Source organism: Sminthopsis crassicaudata, chromosome X, assembly GCF_048593235.1.
Source record: "Sminthopsis crassicaudata isolate SCR6 chromosome X, ASM4859323v1, whole genome shotgun sequence".
NCBI lineage: Eukaryota > Metazoa > Chordata > Mammalia > Dasyuromorphia > Dasyuridae > Sminthopsis > Sminthopsis crassicaudata.
The window spans coordinates 4,896,593-4,910,843 of record NC_133623.1 but is presented as its reverse complement, the minus strand read 5'-3'; the positions used below and the strand labels follow the sequence as shown (position 1 = coordinate 4,910,843).

Genomic DNA, 14,251 nt, shown 5'->3' with positions numbered 1-14,251 from the left:
ATGGGTTCTGAGGGAGACCTAAGCAGATGGATACAGGGAGAACTTTGAGCTGGGATGCTCTGGACCCTCAACTATAGATTAGAAGTGGCTTAGTATGGCTGACCCCCTATAGTGCAGGTAAATATATGTCTCCAACTGTCCCTTTCCTGAAGCTTTTTCCCTGTGAAGGAACCGTGTTATTTCCCCAAGGGTCTACCACTGCTCGCCTTCAGAGCTGGGGTTGTAGGGGGGCTGCCTTTAGGCCACACAGAAGTCACTCACCATGTCCTGGAGCTGTCTCTGGAGGAGGCCTCCCTGTGGGTTGCTGAGGGACGCTGCCGCACCCTGTGTAAATTAGGCCTGTGATGGTAAGGGGACCCCTGTCCTTGTCCCTCCAGATCCCTTCCCACCCCCTCCACAATGGCTAAGATCTACCTTGTTGGGCGAACCCCGGCTGTGCTGCATCAGTTCCCCCTTCCTCAAGCTGACCACTGTCAGTTAGCTTCTTTCACTATGGAATATTACCTGCTGTTGTCTAGAATGTTTCCCAGGGTTTCCAATCCATGGGTTCTGAGGGAGATCTGTGCAGAGGAATGCAGGGAGAACTTTGAGCTGCAAAGCTCTGACCCTCAAACTGTAGATTAGACCTGGCTTAGTATGGCGGACCCCTATAATGTAGCTAAGGGATTTCCACCAACACACTCTTTCCTTGTGGACGACCCCTGTTATTTTCCTCAGTGTCTGCCTGCCCTGAATGAGAGATGTTGCTTAAGAAGGACTCTCTATATTGTCCATTTTCGGGAGATTACCGTAGAGGAGGAAGTCCTTCTGTGCAGTTGAGGGGCCTGGCCATGAGCCCTGGGAACAAGGCCCCTGTCATGTGTCTCTGGATCCCTCCCCCTTCCTCAAAACAATGGATTCAGCCTAGGTGAGGGAGATCCCCGTTGTGCTGCTTCAGTTCCCCCTTCCTCAAGCAACTGTCAGTTAGCTTCTTTCACTATGGAGGATTACCTGCTGCTGTCTAGAACGTTTCCCAGGGTTTCCATTCCATGTGTTTGAGGGAGACCTGTGCAGAGGAATGCAGGGAGAATTTTGAGCTGGGATGCTCTGGTCCTTCACACTGTAGATTACAACTGGCTTAGTATGGAGGACCCCTATAATGTAGCTAACCATTTCTCTCCAACTTTCCCTTTCCTGTGGCTCTTTCCCTAGGGAGGAACCCCGTATTTCCCCAAGGGTCTTCCCCTAATCACCTTCAGAGCTGGGGTTGTAGGGGGGCTGCCTTTAGGGCCACACAGAAATCACTCACCATGTTGTGTAGCTGTGTCTGCAGGGGGACTTTTGCAGTGTTGCTGAGGGACCCATCGCACCCTCTGCAAATAAGCCACGTTGTTGAGGAGACCTCTGGTCTTGTCCCTCTAGATCCCTTCCCACACCCTCCACAATGGCTAAGATCTAGGTTCGGGGGAGCCCCTGCTGTGCTGCATCAGTCCCCCCCTTCCTCAAGCCAATTGTCAGTTAGTTTCTTTGATTATTGAGGATTACCTGCTGTTCTTTAGAACATTTACCAGGGTTTCCAATCCATGGGTTCTGAGGGAGACCTAAGCAGATGAATACAGGGAGAACTTTGGGACCCTCAACTATAGATTAGAAGTGGCTTAGTATGGCGGACCCCCTACAGTGCAGGCAAGTATATGTCTCTCTCCCTTTCCCGAAGTTCTTTCCCTTTGAATGAACCGTGTTATTTCCCCCAGGGTCTCCGACTGCTCGCCTTGAGAGTTCGGCTAGTACGGGGATTCCTTTGGGCCACAGAGAAATCACTCACCATGTCCTGGAGCTGTCCTTGGAGGAGGACCCCCTGTGTGTTGCTGTGGGACGCCGCCGCACCCTCTGCAAATTAGGCCTGTGTTGGTAAGGAGAGCCATGGTCTTGTCTCTCCAGATCCCTGCCCACCCCCTCCATAATGGCTAAGATCTAGCTTTGAAGGAGACCCCTGCTGTGCTGTGTCAGCTCCCCCCTTCCTCAAGCTGACCACTGTCAGTTCGCTTCTTTGCCTATGGAGAATTACCTGCTGTTGTCTAGAACGTTTCCCAGGGTTTCCATTCCATGGGTTCCGAGGGAGACCTGTGCAGAGGAATGCAGGGAGAATTTTGGGCTGGGATGCTCTGGAAACTCACACTGTACATTAGACCTAACTTAGTATGGACGACCCCGGCTGCGCAGCTAAGGGATTTCCCCCGACCCACTCTATCCCTGGGGAGGACCCTGTCATTTTCCTCAGTGTCTTTACTCACCATGGATAAGAGCTGTTGCTTGGGGAAGAGTCTCTATGTCATCCAAGTTTAGTAGACTTCCATAGAGGAGGATGCCCTTGTGTGCAGTTGAAGGGCCTGGCCATGAGCCCTGGGAACAAGACCCTTGTCATGTGTCTCTGGACCCCTTCCCCTTCCCCACCACAATGGATTCCAGCTAGCTGAGGAGGGAGACCCCTGCTGGCAGAGAGGCTCAGGGGTGCATTGGGTGATCTCCATAAGGAGGAACCCCTGATGTTCTGCAGAAGTTTCCCCCTATTTCTTCTTAAACTGCGCCTTTCCCAATGCTTTTTCTCTAGGGAGGAGCCCCATTATTTTTCAAAGCGTTTCGTCATGCTTGCCTTGACAAATGGGGTTTTAGGGGGCTTTAGGGCCCTTTAGGTTTACACAGAAATCACTCACCGTGTCCTGGAGCTGTCTCTGGAGGAGGCCCCCCTGTGTGTTGCTGAGGGACCCCATCGCACCCTCTGTAAATAAGCCGCATTGTTGAGGAGCCCTCTCGTCTTCTCCCTCCAGATCGGTTCCCACCCTCTCCACAATGGCTAAGATCTAGGTTCGGGGGAGCCCCTGCTGTGCTCTCAGTTCCCCCCTTCCTCAAGCCAACTGTCAGTTAGTTTCTTTGATTATAGAGGATTACCTGCTGGTCTTTAGAACATTCACCAGGGTTTCCAATCCATGGGTCCCGAGGGAGACCTATACAGAGGAACACAGGGAGAAGTTTGAGCTGGGATGCTCTGGACCCTCAACTATAGATCAGAACTGGCTTAGTATGGCGGACCCCCTACAGTGCAGCTAACCATTACTCTCCAACTGCGCCTTTCCCCGATGCTGTTTCTCTAGCGAGGAGCCTCATTATTTTTCAAAGCGTTTCATTGTGCTCGCCTTGACAAATGGGGTTTTAGGGGGATTTAAGGCCCTTTAGGTTTACACAGAAATCACTCACCATGTCATGGAGCTGTCTCTGGAGGAGGACCCCCTGTGTGTTGCTGAGGGACGCCACTGCCCCCTCTGCAAATTAGGCCTGTCTTGGTAAGGAGACCCCTGGTCTTCTCCCTCCAGATCCCTGCCCACACTCACCCCAATGAGTAAGATCTAGCTTGGGGGAGAACCCCTGCTATCCTACTTCAGTTCCCCCCTTCCTCAAGACAACTGTCAGTTAGCTTCTTTGACTATAGAAAATTACCTGCTGTTGTCTAGAACGTTGACCTGGATTTCTAATCCATGTGTTCTGAGAGAGACCTGTGCAGAGGAATGCAGGGAGAATTTTGAGCTGGGATGCTCTGTACCCTCAACTATAGATTAGAACTGGCTTAGTATGGTGGATCCCTTATAGTGTAACTAACCATTTCTCTCCAACTTTCCCTTTCCTGTGGCTCTTTCCCTAGGGAGGAACCCCGTATTTCCCCAAGGGTCTTCCCCTAATCACCTTGAGAGCTGGGGTTTTAGGGGGGCTGCCTTTAGGGCCACAGAGAAATCACTCACCATGTCGTGGAGCTGTCTCTTGAGGAGGACCCTTTGCAGTATTGCTGAGGGACCCCACAACACCCCCTGCAAATAAGCCGCGTTGTTGAGGAGACCTCTGGTCTTGTCCCTCCAGATCCCTGCCCACACCCTCCACAATGGCTAAGATCTAGGTTTGGGGGAGCCCCTGCTGTGCTGCATCAGTTCCCCCCTTCCTCAAACCAATTGTCAGTTAGTTTATTTGACTATCGAGAATTACCTGCTGTTGTCTAGAACATTCACCAGGGTTTCCAATCCATGGGTCCCGAGGGAGACCTATACAGAGGAAAACAGGGAGAACTTTGAGCTGGGATGCTCTGGACCCTCAACTATAGATCAGAACTGGCTTAGTATGGCGGACCCCCTACAGTGCAGCTAACCATTACTCTCCAACTGCCCTTTCCCCGATGCTTGCTCTCTAGGGAGGAGCCTCATTATTTTTCAAAGCGTTTCATTGTGCTCGCCTTGACAAATGGGATTTTAGGGGATTTAAGGCCCTTTAGGTTTACATAGAAATCACTCACCATGTTGTGGAGCTGTCTCTGGAGGAGGCCCCCTGTTGTGTTACTGAGTGACCCCACCGCACCCCCTGCAAATTAGGCCTGTGTTGGTAAGGAGACCCCTGGTCTTGTCCCTCCATATCCGATCCTACACCCACCACAATGGCTAAGATCTAGCTTGTTGGGAGAACCCCCGCTGTGCTGGGTCAGTTCCCCCCTTCCTCAAGCTGACCGTTGTCAGTTAGCTTCTTTGACTATGGAACATTACCTGTTGTTGTCTAGAATGTTTCCCAGGGTTTCCATTCCATGGGTTCCAAGGGAGACCTATGAGGAGGAATACAGGGAGAATTTTCAGCTAGGGTGCTCTGGTCCCTCACACTATAGATCAGAACTTGCTTCATATGGACGACCCCCTGTGTGCAGCTAAGGGATTTCCCCTGACACACTCTATCCCTGGCGAGGACCCCTGTCATTTTCCCATGTATCTCTGCCCAGCATGGATGAGAGCTGTTGCTTAGGGAGGACTCTCTATGTTGTCCAAGTTCAGGAGATTTCCAGAGAGGGGGATGTCCTTCTTTGCAGTTGAAGGGCCTGGCCATGAGCCCTGGGAACTAGGCCCCTGTCATGTGCCTCTGGCTCCCTTCCCCTTCCCCACCACAATGGATTCCAGCTAGCTGAGGAGGGAGACCCCCTGCTGGCAGAGAGGCTCTGGGGTGCATTGGGGGATCTCCATAAGGAGGAACCCCTGATGTTCTGCAGAAGTTTCCCCCTATTTCTTCTTAAACTGTGCCTTTCCCAATGCTTTTTCTCTAGGGAGGAGCCCCATTATTTTTCAAAGTGTTTCGTCGTGGTCGCCTTGACAAATGGGGTTTTAGGGGGCTTTAGGGCCCTTTAGGTTTACACAGAAATCACTCACCATGTCCTGGAGCTGTCTCTGGAGGAGGACCCCCTGTTGTGTGGCTGAGGGACCACCCCACACCCTCTGCAAATTAGGCCTGTGTTGGTGAGGAGACCCCTAGTCTTGTCCCTCCAGATCCCTGCCCACACCCACCCCAATAGCTAAGATCTAGCTTTGGGGAAGAACCCCTGCTATCCTACTTCAGTTTCCCCCTTCCTCAAGCAAACTGTCAGTTACCTTATTTGACTATAGAAGATTACCTGCTGTTGTCTAGAACATTTACCAGGGTTTCCATTCCATGTGTTCTGAGGGAGACCTGTGCAGAGGAACACAGGGAGAATTTTGAGCTGGGATGCTCTGGACCCTCAATTAGAGATTAGAACTGGCTTAGCATGGCCGACCCCCTGCTGTGCAGCCAAGTGTTTCTCTCCAATTCTCCCTTTCCCATTGCTCTTTCTCTAGGGAGGAGCCCCATTATTTTTCAAGGGGTCTCCTGCTGCCGGCCTTGGGAGCTGGGATTTTAGGGGGGCTACCTTTAGATTTACACAGAAATCTCTCACCATGTCCTGTGTGTTGCTGAGGGACGGCACTGGACCCTCGGCAAATTAGGCTTGTGTTGGTGAGGAGACCCCTGGTCTTGTCCCTCCAGTTCCATTCCCACCCCCTCCATAATGGCTAAGATCTACCTTGTTGGGAGAACCCGTGCTGTGCTGGGTCAGTTCCCCCCTTCCTCAAGCTGACCACTGTCAGTTAGCTTCTTGGGTTGTGGAGGATTCCCTGCTGCTGTCTAGAATGTTTCCCAGGGTTTCCATTCCATGGGTTCTGAGGGAGACCTGTGCAGAGGAACACAGGGAGAACTTTGAGCTGGGATGCTCTGGACCCTCACACTGTAGATTAGAACTGGCTTAGTATGGCGGACCCCCTACAGTGCAGCTAAGTATTTCTCTCTAAGTCTCCCTTTCCTGTGGCTGTTTCCCTAGAGAGGAACCCCGTTATTTCCCAAAGGGTCTCCCGCTGCCGGCCTTGAGACAGCTGGGGTTTTAGGGGGGCTGCCTTCAGATTGACACAGAAATCACTCACAGTGTCCTGGAGCCGTCCTTAGGGGAGGCCCCCCTCTGTGTTGCTGAGGGACGGCACTGCATCCTCTGCAAATTAGGCCTGTGTGGTTAACGAAACCCCTGTTCCTGTCCCTCCAGATCCGATCCTAAACACGCCACAATGGCTAAGCTCTAGCTTCGGGGGAAGAACCCCTGCTATCCTACTTCAGTTCCCCCCTTCCTCAAGCCAACTGTCAGTTAGCTTCATTGACTATAGAAGATTACCTGCTGTTGTCTAGAACGTTTACCTGGATTTATAATCCATGTGTTCCCAGGGAGACCTGTGCAGAGGAATGCAGGGAGAACTTGAGCTGGGATGGTCTGGTCCCTCACACTGTAGATCAGGACTGTCTTCGTGTGGAGGACCCCCGGCTGTGCCTCTAAGGGATTTCCCCTGACACACTCTATCCCTGGTGAGGACCCCTGTTATTTTCCTCAGTGTCTCTGCCCAGCATGGATGAGAGCTGTTGCTTAGAGAGGAGACTGTGTGTTTTCCAAGTTCGAGAGATTTCTATACAGGAGGATGGCCTTCTGTGCAGTTGAGAGCCCTGGTCATGAGCCCTGTGAACTAGGCCCCTGTCACGTGACTCTAGATCCCTTCCCTTTCCTCAAAACAATAGATTCAAGCTAGCTGAGGAGGGAGACCCCTGCTGTGCTGCATCAGTTCCCCCTTCCTCAAGGTGACCGTTGTCAGTTAGCTTCTTTGACTATGGAGCATTACCTGCTGTTGTCTAGAACGTTTCCCAGGGTTTCCATTCCATGTGTTCCGAGGGAGATCTGTGCAGAGGAATGCAGGGAGAAATTTGAGCTGTGATGTTCTGGTCCCTCACACTGTAGATTAGACCTGGCTTAGTATGGAGGATGCCCGGCTGCGCCTCTAAGGGATTTCCGCCAGCACACTTTATCCCTGGTGAGGACCCCTGTTATTTTCCTCAGTGTCTCTGCCCAGCATGGATGAGAGCTGTTGCTTAGAGAGGAGACTGTGTGTTGTCCAAGTTCGGGAGATTTCTATACAGGAGGATGGCCTTCTTTGCAGTTGAAGGGCCTGGCCATGAGCCCTGGGAACTAGGCCCCTGTCACGTGCCTCTGGCTCCCTTCCCCTTCCCCACCACAATGGATTCCAGCTAGCTGAGGAGGGAGAACCCCTGCTGGCAGAGAGGCTCTGGGGTGCATTGGGGGATCTCCATAAGGAGGAACCCCTGATGTTCTGCAGAAGTTTCCCCCTATTTCTTCTTAACCTATTCTCAGGAAGTGCTAGAGAGAGGCGTTTGTGCAGAGTTTCCAGCTGGGATTCTCAGGAACCTCAAAACATTAATGAGAACAAATATATGATGGCGGACCCCCTGCAGTGCAGCTAACCATTACTCTCCAATTGCCCCTTTCTCGATGCTTTTTCTCTAGGGAAGAGCCTCATTATTTTTCAAAGCGTTTCGTCGTGGTCACCTTGACAAATGGGGTTTTAGGGGGCTTTAGGGCCCTTTAGGTTTACACAGAAATCACTCACCGTGTCCTGGAGCTGTCTCTGGAGGAGGACCCCCTGTTGTGTGGCTGAGGGACCCCACTGCACCCCCTGTAAATTAGGCCTGTCTTGGTAAGGAGACCCCTGGTCTTGTCCCTCCAGATCCCTGCCCACACCCACCCCAATGGCTAAGACCTAACTTCAGGGAAAAACCCCTATTGTGCTGCTTCAGTTCCCCCCTTTCTCAAGCCAACTGTCAGTTAGCTTCTTTCACTATGGAGCATTACCTGCTGTTGTCTAGAACATTCACCAGGGTTTCCAATCCATGGGTCCCGCGGGAGACCTATACAGAGGAACACAGGAAGAACTTTGAGCTGGGATGCTCTGGACCCTCAACTATAGATCAGAACTGGCTTAGTATGGCGGACCCCCTACAGTGCAGCTAACCATTACTCTCCAACTGCGCCTTTCCCTATGCTTGCTCTCTAGGGAGGAGCCTCATTATTTTTCAAAGCGTTTCATTGTGCTCGCCTTGACAAATGGGATTTTAGGGGGATTTAAGGCCCTTTAGGTTTACATAGAAATCACTCACCATGTCCTGGAGCTGTCTCTGGAGGAGGCCCCCTGTTGTGTTACTGAGTGACCCCACCGCACCCCCTGCAAATTAGGCCTGTGTTGGTAAGGAGACCCCTGGTCTTGTCCCTCCAGATCCCTGCCCACCCCCTCCATAATGGCTAAGACGTAGCTTCGGGGGAGAACCCCTGCTATCCTACTTCAGTTCCCCCCTTCCTCAAGCCAACTGTCAGTTAGCTTCATTGACTATAGAAGATTCCCTGCTGTTGTCTAGAACGTTGACCTGGATTTCTAATCCATGAGTTCTGAGGGAGACCTGTGCAGAGGAATGCAGGGAGAACTTTGAGCTGGGATGCTCCTGACCTTCACACTGTAGATTAGACCTCGCTTAGTATGGAGGACGCCCGGCTGCACAGCTAAGGGATTTCCCTTTATTACAGATTGGGGGACGTTAGACTGGAGGACTTCCTGCTGTTCTATAGAGGCTTTCCCATATTTGTAGCTGATATATTCTCAGGAAGAGCCAAGTACAGGCCTTTGTGGGGATTTTCCAGCTGGGGTCCCTAGAACCTGACAATGTCAATGAGAATTGCTACATGATGGCTCATGCCCTGCTGTGCAGCCAAGTGTTTCTCTCCTAATCTCCCTTTCCTGTGGCTGTTTCCCTTGGCAAGAGCCCTTTTGTTTCCCTAAGAGTTCCACCTTGCTAGCCTTGAGAACTGAGGTTTTGAGAACTGAGGTTTTGGGAGCACCACCTTTAGATTTAAACAGAAATACCTCACCATGTCCTGGAGCTGTCTCTGGGGGAGGTCCCCTGTGTGTTGCTGAGGGACGCCACCGCACCCTCTGCAAATTAGGCCTGGGTTGGTACAGAGAGCCATGGTCTTGTCCCTCCACATCCCTGCCCACACCCTACACAGTGGCTAAGATCTAGCTTGTTGGGAGAACCTCGGCTGTGCTGGGTCAGTTCCCCCTTCCTCAAGCTGACCGTTGTCAGTTCGCTTCTTTCACTATGGAGCATTCCCTGCTATTGTCTAGAATGTTTCCCTGGGTTTCCATTCCATGTATCCTGAGGGAGACCTATGAGGAGGAATATAAGGAGAATTTTGAGCTGGGATTCTCTGGACCCTCACAATATAAATTGAAACTGGCTTAGCATGGCGGACCCCTATAATGTAGCTAAGTATTTCTCTCCAACTCTCCCTTTCCTGTGCTTGTTTCCCTAGAGAGGAGCCCAGTTATTTCCCCAAGGGTCTCCCATTGCTCACCTTAAGAACTGGGATTTTAGGGGGGCTACCTTAGGTTTACACAGAAATCACTCACCGTGTCCTGGAGCTGTCTCTGGAGGAGGACCCCCTGTGTGTTGCTGAGGGACGCCACTGCCCCCTCTGCAAATTAGGCCTGTCTTGGTAAGGAGACCCCTGGTCTTCTCCCTCCAGATCCCTGCCCACACTCACCCCAATGAGTAAGATCTAGCTTGGGGGAGAACCCCTGCTATCCTACTTCAGTTCCCCCCTTCCTCAAGACAACTGTCAGTTAGCTTCTTTGACTATAGAAAATTACCTGCTGTTGTCTAGAACGTTGACCTGGATTTCTAATCCATGTGTTCTGAGAGAGACCTGTGCAGAGGAATGCAGGGAGAATTTTGAGCTGGGATGGTCTGGTCCCTCACACTGTAGATCAGGACTGTCTTCGTGTGGAGGACCCCCGGCTGTGCCTCTAAGGGATTTCCCCTGACACACCCTGTCGCTGGCGAGGACCCCTGTTATTTTCCTCAGTGTCTCTGCCCAGCATGGATGAGAGCTGTTGCTTAGAGAGGAGACTGTGTGTTGTCCAAGTTCGGGAGATTTCTATACAGCAGGATGGCCTTCTGTGCAGTTGAGAGCCCTGGCCATGAGCCCTGTGAACTAGGCCCCTGTCACGTGCCTCTAGATCCCTTCCCCTTCCTCAAAACAATAGATTCAGGCTATCTGAGGAGGGAGACCCCTGCTGTGCTGCTCAGGGAGGCCTCTGTTACAGATTGGGGGACGTTAGAATGGAGGACTCCCTGCTGTTCCATAAAAGGTTTCCCATATTTGTAACTGATATATTCTCAGGAAGAGCCATATACAGGCCTTTGTGGGGATTTTCCAGCTGGGGTCTCTGGAACCTGACAATGTTGTTGAGAATTGGCATATGATGGAGCATCCCCTGCTGTGCAGCTATGCATTTCTCTCCTCATCTCCCTTTCTTGTGGCTGTTTCCCTTGGGAGGAGCCCTGTTGTTTCCCTAAGGGTCTCCCCTTTCAAGCCTGGAGAACTGAGGTTGTAGGGGGGCTACCTTTAGATTTACACGGAAATCACTCACCATGTTGTGTAGCTGCGTCTCGACGAGGACGCCCTGTGTGTTGCTGAGGGACGCCACCACACCCTCTGCAAATTAGGCCTTTGTTGGTGAGGAGACCCCTGGTCTTGTGTCTCTAGATCCCCGCCAACACTCACCCCAGTGGCTAAGATCTAGCTCCGAGGGAAAACTCGTGCTGTGCTGTGTCAGTTCTTCCTCAACCTGACTGCTGTCAGTTAGCATCTTGGACTATGGAGGATTACCTGCTGTTGTGTAGAATGTTTCCCAGGGTTTCCATTCCATGGGTTCCGAGGGAGACCTGTGCAGAGGAATGCAGGGAGAATTTTGAGCTGGGATGCTCTGGACCCTCCCACTGTACCTTAGAACGGGCTTAGTATGGCGGACCCCTTATAGTGTAACTAAGCATTTCTCTCCAACTTTCCCTTTCCTGTGGCTGTTTCCCTAGGGAGGAGCCCCGTATTTCCCCAAGGGTCTTCCCCTAATCACCTTGAGAGCTGGGGTTTTAGGGGGGCTGCCTTTAGGGCCACACAGAAATCACTCACCATGTCGTGGAGCTGTCTCTTGAGGAGGACCCTTTGCAGTATTGCTGAGGGACCCCACAACACCCCCTGCAAATAAGCCGCGTTGTTGAGGAGACCTCTGGTCTTGTCCCTCCAGATCCCTGTCCACACCCTCCACAATGGCTAAGATCTAGGTTGGGGGAGCCCCTGCTGTGCTGCGTCAGTTCCCCCCTTCCTCAAGCTAATTGTCATTTAATTTCTTTGATTATAGAGGATTACCTGCTGTTGTCTAGAATGTTTACCAGGGTTTCCAATCCATGGGTTCTCAGGGAGACCTAAGCAGATGGATACAGGGAGAATTTTGAGCTGGGATGCTCTGGACCCTCAACTATAGATTAGAAGTGGCTTAGTATGGTGGACCCCCTACAGTGCAGGTAAGTATATCTCTCCAACTGTCCCTTTCCCAAAGCTCTTTCCCTGGGAATGAACCAAGTTATATCCCCAAGGGTCTCCCACTGCTCCCCTTCAGAGCTGGGGCTGTAGGGGGGCTGCCTTTAGGCCACACAGAAATCACTCACCATGTCCTGGAGCTGTCCTTGGAGGAGGCCTCCCTGTGGGTTGCTGACGGACCCCATGGAACCCTCTGCAAATTAGGCTTGTGTTGGTAAGGAGACCCATGGTCTGATCCTTCCAGATCCCTTCCCACCCCCTCCACAATGGCTAAGATCTAGCTTGTTGGGAGAACCCCTGCTGTGCTGCTTCAGTTCCCCCCTTCCTCAAGCTGACCGTTGTCAGTTAGCTTCTTTGACTATGGAAGTTTACTTGATGTTGTCTAGAACGTTTACCTGGATTTCTAATCCATGTGTTCTGAGGGAGACCTGTGCAGAGGAATGCAGGGAGAATTTTGAGCTGGGATGCACTGGTCCCTCACACTGTAGATTAGAACTTGCTTCATATGGACGACCCCCTGTGTGCAGCTAAGGGATTTCCCCTGACACACTCTATCCCTGGCGAGGACCCCTGTCATTTTCTCATGTATCTCTGCCCAGCATGGATGAGAGCTGTTGCTTAGGGAGGACTCTCTATGTTGTCCAAGTTCGGGAGATTTCCAGAGAGGAGGATGGCCTTCTGTACAGTTGAAGGGCCTGGCCAAGAGCCCTGGGAACAAGAGCCTTGTCATGTGCCTTTGGCTCCCTTCCCCTTCCCCACCACAATGGATTCCAGCTAGCTGAGGAGGGAGACCCCTGCTGGCAGAGAGGCTCTGGGGTGCATTGGGGGATCTCCATAAGGAGGAACCCCTGATGTTCTGCAGAAGTTTCCCCCTATTTCTTCTTAACCTATTCTCAGGAAGTGCTAGAGAGAGGCATTTGTGCAGAGTTTCCAGCTGGGATTCTCGGGAACCTCAAAATATTAATGAGAACAAATATATGATGGCAGACCCCCTGCAGTGCAGCTAACCATTACTCTCCAACTGCGCCTTTCCCGATGCTTTTTCTCTAGGGAAGAGCCTCATTATTTTTCAAAGCATTTCGTCGTGCTCGCCTTGACAAATGGGGTTTTAGGGGGCTTTAGGGCCCTTTAGGTTTACACGGAAATCTCTCACCGTGTCCTGGAGCTGTCTGTGGAGGAGGCCCCTCTGTTGTGTGGCTAAGGGACGCCCCGTACCCCCTGCAAATTAGGCTTGTGTTGGTAAGGAGACCCCTGGTCTTTTCCCTCCACATCCCTGCCCACACCCACCCCAATGGCTAAGATTGAGCTTCAGGGAAAAACCCCTGCTGTGCTGGGTCAGTTCCCCCCTTCCTCAAGCCAACTGTCAGTCAGCTTCTTTTTCTATGGAATATTACCTGCTGTTGTCTAGAACATTTACCAGGGTTTCCAGTCCATGTGTTCTGAGGGAGACCTGTGCAGAGGAATACGGGGAGAATTTTGAGCTGGGATGCTCTGGACCCTCAACTATAAATTAGAAATGGCTTAGTATGCCTGACCCCCTACAGTGCAGCTAAGTATTTCTCTCTAAGTCTCCCTTTCCTGTGGCTGTTTCCCTAGAGAGGAACCCCGTTATTTCCCAAAGGGTCTCCCGCTGCCGGCCTTGAGACAGCTGGTGCTTTAGGGGGGCTACCTTCAGATTTACACAGAAATCACTCACAGTGTCCTGGAGCCGTTCTGAGAGGAGGCCCCCCTCTGTGTTGCTGAGGGACGGCACCGCATCCTCTGCAAATTAGGCCTGTGTGGTTAACGAAACCCCTGTTCTTGTCCCTCCAGATCCAATCCTAAACACACCACAGTGGCTAAGCTCTAGCTTCGGGGGAAGAACCCCTGCTATCCTACTTCAGTTCCCCCCTTCCTCAAGCTGACTATTGTCAGTTAGCTTCTTTGACTATGGAGGATTACCTGCTGTTGTCTAGAACATTTCCCAGGGGTCCAATCCATGCGTTCTGAGGGGGCCCTAAGCAGAGGAATATTTGGAGAATTTTCAGCTGTGATATCCCGCACCCTCACACTATAGATTAGAACTGGCTCAGTACAGCCGACCCCCTAGAGTGCAGCTCAGTATTTCTCTCCAACTCTCCCTTTCTTGAAGCTCTTTCCCTGGGAAGTAAGCCCGTTAACTCCCCAAGAGTCTCCCTCTGCTCCCCATGAGAGCTGGGCTTATACAGAGGCTGCCTTTAAGGCCACGTAGAAATCACTCACCATGTCCTGGAGCTGTCTCTGGAGGAGGACCCCTGTGGGTTGCTGAGGGACCCCATCGCACCCTCTGCAAATTAGGCCTGTGTTGGTAACGAGACCTTTGGTGTTGTCTCTCTAGATTCCCACCAACACTCTCCCCACTTGCTAAGATCAAGCTTTGGGGGAGAAACTCTGCTGTGCTGCTTCAGTTCCCCCTTCCTCAAGCTGACCGTTGTCAGCTTGTTTGACTATGGAGGATTACCTGCTGTTGTCTAGAACGTTTCCCACGGTTTCCATTCCATGGGTTCTAAGAGGAACCTAAGCAGAGGAATGCAGGGAGAATTTTGAGCTGGGATTCTCTGGACCCTCACACTGTAGATTAGACCTCGCTTAGTATGGAGGACCCCGAGCTGTGCATGGCAG

General features: G+C 51.8%; 1 long non-coding RNA gene across 1 annotated transcript; it reads right to left on the bottom strand.

Annotated features, from left to right (window-relative positions):
- Positions 1-477: 477 nt before the first annotated feature.
- LOC141548955 (uncharacterized) lies at positions 478-1,356 on the bottom strand. The gene is made up of 3 exons (XR_012484169.1): positions 1,289-1,356; positions 991-1,045; positions 478-560 (listed from the first exon to the last, which is right to left on the bottom strand). It is a non-coding gene; the product is annotated as an uncharacterized LOC141548955 (long non-coding RNA).
- Between the last annotated feature and the right edge of the window lie 12,895 nt (positions 1,357-14,251).